This window comes from Octodon degus, unplaced genomic scaffold (assembly GCF_000260255.1).
Source record: "Octodon degus isolate 3935 unplaced genomic scaffold, OctDeg1.0 scaffold00287, whole genome shotgun sequence".
Lineage (NCBI taxonomy): Eukaryota > Metazoa > Chordata > Mammalia > Rodentia > Octodontidae > Octodon > Octodon degus.
In genome coordinates this window covers 249871-254951 of record NW_004524863.1, presented here as the reverse complement: position 1 = coordinate 254951, position 5081 = coordinate 249871, and the positions used below count along the sequence as shown (strand labels likewise).

The following is a 5081-nucleotide window of genomic DNA, read 5'->3' as shown; positions in this document are numbered from 1 at the left end:
TCTGCATATTAAAATTTACAAAATTATGGGCAATTCTCATTCTTTGCTTTAATGCTTCCTTTCATAAAACTTGACATCTTCTTTGATGGTCTCATAAATTCTTTTCGGTATCAGTTATCTCTCAAGACAAGGAAATTCTGGGTTGGGGACTTAGCTCAATAGCTGTGGTAGATTCCAACTGGTGGTCAACTTGTTACACCCAGCTGAACTAAATCAGTGTGGTGTTAGAGGTGGGAGGGCCATCTGAGGATTGTTGCCAGCAGTGTAAGAGGCAGAACTGGAGAAGCTGTCAAGAAGCTGTTTGGGAAGCTGTTTGAAGAAATTGTTGGAAGTTGCTAGTTCTCTTGGGCTGTTCTGCTGCAGGACCTAGTCATGCTGGCTTTCCTGGTGAAATTGGCTGTTCCCATTGGAGGAGCTCAGGACCTTGTCACTGAGGATGGCTGTGGTTCATTTCAGGAGAGCTCTGGTCCTCACTTTGAGTATGGCTTCTTGACTCTAGAAGGGAAGATGGTGCACTGCTCAGTCTCTTGGAGAAGCCTGTCAAGTTGGCTTTCCTGATAGCTTAGCTATTTTCATCCTTGGAGGAGGTCAGGACCTCGATATTGCTGGCTGTGATACTTTTCGGAGGAGCTGATTATTACCTCCAGTGTTGCCTTCTGGCTCCAGGTCAGATCCTTCAGCCTGCTAGTACAGTACAGATCCTTCATCCTGTTGGTAGACTTTCTGATCCATGAAACAGGTCTGCATGAGACATTGTTATGTGCTCTAGGCCTTCAGTGGGATTCATGGGAGGCATTGTTATGAGCTCTACGTCTTCAGCTGGACCCATGCATATTACCATGGGATAGAGATCCTCAGCTGGATTTGTCATTCTTTAGTGTGTGGACAGATTTCCTACACTATCTTTGTATATGATTCTTTGGGTGACTATTATAAATAATCTTATAAAATATGTGTCCTGTATTGTTTCCCCTGCAAAACCATAAACTACAATGGTGTAGCACCTGCCTGGTAAGCATGAGGTCTTGAGTTTGATTCCTAGTAGCCCACCCCCCACACAGAAAAAATAGCCAAGGACATTATGATGATAGTAAAATGACCTAAGCTTGATTATATTATAATTGTAAAATTTTGTCAATGTAGTAAAATCTATTGAAACTTACTTTTTAAATTTATAAATTCTGTGGTACATAAAGTTTTAGTTTAGGGGCCGGGGAGATGGCTCAGTAGGATAAGCGCTTGACTGGCAAACGCAAGGATCTGAGTTCAATCCCTGGTTCCCCCCCCGCAAAAAAAAAAAAAGTTTTAGTTTAATAAAGTTTTATTTTTAAAAAAGGAAATTCTGCTTTAAGCATTAAGACACACATATGCTTCTGTCATGTCTATTAAATGGATCTTGAAGCACTGGATCCTTGGTTGAATGTTGAAAATATACACACTGGTTTGAGAGGAGTTGTTTTCTTTAGAAATCTTTTTGTAAATCTAAAATAGAATAGATTTATATCAACAGTTAGTAAAAGGAAATAAAACTCATGGTCACATCCTGATCTGCTTCATGCTTCCACTAAATTCACATCATGTATAAAGATTTGCTTCACATTTGCTAAAGCCTATAGTACAGGCTGAGCCAGTACAGAATGAGAGTACAAAGGACTTACATAGACAGTTGGAAGGAGGCTTCAACAAGGCTTTTCAACTTCAGGGCTACCAGTGTTCATTTAATAAATACACACTTTCATGTCCACTTTGAGTAAGATAATTATTTTCGGAAGGCACTCTATATATTAAATTAAGAACTAAAGTAGAGGTTGAGGGAGTGGCTCAGTGGTAAAGGACTTGCCTAGACCTTGGCTTTGAGCCCAACACAAGAAAACAAGCAATGCTGAAGTGGAGTTCTTAGTTCTGTTACATTGCCATTTTCATGGGTATCTATCAATCTTTTAAGTAATGTCTACTGTGATTTCCCCTTGCATCTGTGATGTTTCGTTTGCATCTTTATCTCTACTTCCAAATCATTGCTATTTTAACAATAGTTACTATATTTGCACCTGTTGGAGATTTTCTGTGCTACTTATGGTGAAGCCCATCTGGCCTCTTGGGGTTGCAACACTTTTCTCCCCAGATTTACTTTGATAGATACAACTACAAATCCTGGCACTCTTTCCTTGAAAGACTAAATCTCTTTGTTCCTATTTGTTAAATCTAACCTGCTAAGTTTGGAATTCAGGCCCACCTTTGCTTTAGCCTTCACTTTGGCTTTGTACCTGTCCCGGCCTGGCTTACCATTTTCACCAAAAGCGTTTTTGACTTGCTCTTGGCAAGGGAGACTGCCGAGAGGAACATGGCTATTGCACCCTGGAATCTCTGTGACTGGCCAGAAACCTGACAGGGTCTTATTTTATAGTCCAGGTTGGCCTTGAACTTGTGTTAATCATCCTGCCTCAACCTCTAAAATAGCTGGTATTATGAGTGTGTACCACTGCGCTCCTGGCTCTGAAATTCATTTAGGTATAATTTATGTTTTGTCAATAGTACCTGACATAAAACATGTTTAATAAACATTATTTGTGGAAATTAAAGAACTTTCTTTTTTTTTTAAATATTTATTTATTTTGTGTGTGTGTGTGGCCAGCTCAGCCCACCAGGGGGCAGGGCTGACTGGCATGTGGTGCTGGGGGATTGAACTGCAGTCCCTGTGCTTTGCTTAGCTTAGCTTGTTCTAAGTAGGTGCTTTAGACCACTGAGCCATCTCACCAGCCCTGAACTTTCTTTTTAATGGTAGCAAAAATTTTGTTAAAGGTAGGTTCTGCAGAAGCAAGTTTGAGTCAAGTAAAAGGAAAAGAAGCTCACCGTGCAGCATGAGGGTGGGCCACCGTGCAAGAGTGAACACAGTGACCAGGAACCTTGATTTTTGAAAGCAGTAAGATAAATCAGCTAATTTTTTTGGGAGGCAAAGATTATAGCTCAAAAATTATTTGTTTGTTGGATGCTTTGAAGTATTCTTCTTAGACCTAACTAGATAAGAAAGAAAAGTATAGAGCCTTACCACTCTTCTTGAGAAGTTCTCCTTTTCGGGATTTATCCAGGTTTTCAAGAAACTGTTCGAAAACTTTCACATAAGGTGCTAGACTGGTCTTCTTATAATCTAAATTATAAAGCATGTATGCTATAATTAGCATTTGGGCAGTAAGAGCAGGGTCTTGCTATGTATTTCAGGCTGGTTTTGAGCCTACTATGTTGCCTGGCTGGCTTTGAATTCCCAGAGGTTCTCCTGTCTCAGCCTCTCAAGTGTTGCAATTACAGGTGCGCACCATCACTCTTGGCACTTGTAAGAATTTCCTAGTGGTGGGGTACAGCTACCTCACTAGCTCAGTGGTAGCGGTTTGCCTGGCATGTAAGAAGACCTAAGTCCCCATGTACACAAAAACAATTTTACATTGTAATTAAAAAATTCTTGGCTGGGTGTGGTGGCTGATGTCCAAGCTGTAGTGAGACCCTGTACTGAACACATTAAAAAAAAAAAAAATCTCAGGAATATAAGCCTACTTTTCCAACTACTTTATTACCCCCCCCCCCCCCCCCGATTGAATTTAGGACCTTGTGCTTGCCAGGCAGGCACGTATTCTACTGAGCTATCTCCCTGGCTCCTCCAACTACATATTTTATTTCAATCTTAATATAGGGCCAGGGGTATAGTTCACCGGTACAGTGCCTATCTGGGAAGTGTGGGGTGGTGAGTTTTATTCCCAGTACCAAAAAACCCCCAAAAGACAAAAAACAAAAACGTAATGTAGGTCATGTATTTCTGAAAATTTAAAATACTTGTATGAAAGAGAATATTAAAAAGAGAACATTGAAAAATGTTAAAAATTAGTTAAAAAATTAATGTTCTTAAATTTTTTAGTATTAAAATGTTACTTTTTGAAAATCTCAGTCTTTATTATGTGTTGAAATTTCATGTTTTCCTTATATTTCTACCTAGTTTTGTTTTGTTTTTGTCTTTTTTTTTTTTTTTTTTTAGGGAAGGTTCTACAGGGTGTTCAGGGTCTCACTACTAGATTGGAATCGTAGTGATCTGCCTGTTTATAGCCTCCCAAGAGCTGAGATTATAGATGCATGCCACCATGTCCAGTCTCAATTGCCATCTCATTGCGCCCCGGGGGCGGGGCCCGCATGACAAGCTCAGGTGATATAACCCCAGGCCCCTGCACCTGCGTGCAGGCGCTTTAATCTGCTGAGCTATGTGGCTGGCCCTGTTTTTTTTTTTGTTTTTGAGATATTGTCTCACTATACAGTTCAGAGTGGCCTTGAACTCACTGTGTATCCCAGTCTGGTCTTGAAATCACAGTGAGCCTCCTGTCTCAGCCTCCCAGAGTGCTGGGATTACAGAGTGCTACTACTCCTGGTCTTGGTGGCTGGCATGGTATGAGATACTGGGGACTGAACCCAAGTACTTGCACTTGCCTAGGCAGGTGCTTAGACAGCTGAGCTATCTCTGTGGCTCAATCTTAAGTTTTTTTTTTTGTATTTAGTGCAGGGTCTACAGGGTCTCACTACATAGACTGGACTCAGTGATCTGCCTGTGTTTAGCCTCCCAAACCCTGGGATTACAGGTGCACACCATGCGTCCTGGGTGTAGGGCAAGCATGGCATGTGAGGATCGAACCCCAGCAGCTGTGCTCTGCCTAAGCAGGTGCTTTAGTCTGCTGAGCTATCTGGCTGGCCCTCTGAAGATTTTTAAATATAAAGTTTTCTAATAATTGAATCAAGTGAAGTACCAGTTTTTAAATTCAAAGTTAAAAAAAGGTGGCTGGGGATATAGCTCAGTGGCATAAGCACTGCCTGGCAAGTGCAAGGTCCTGAGTTTAATCCTCCGTACCGCAAAAACAAACAAACAAACAAACAAACAAACAAACAAACAAACAGTGGGATATAGTGGTACACGCCTCTAATCCCAGCATAAAGGAGGCTGAGATAGGAGAAGCACTGCTGGGATGCAGCTCAGTGCAAAGGCTCTGGGTTCCAATCTGGGAGTGGGGTCCTCAGCTATTTAAAACAATTAAAGGACATAAAAAATTGAG

At 41.1% G+C, this 5081-nt stretch overlaps 1 pseudogene; it reads right to left on the bottom strand.

Annotated features, from left to right (window-relative positions):
* Positions 1–1318: 1318 nt before the first annotated feature.
* LOC101577294 overlaps positions 1319–5081 on the bottom strand; it is a 19085-nt pseudogene continuing 15322 nt past the window's right edge.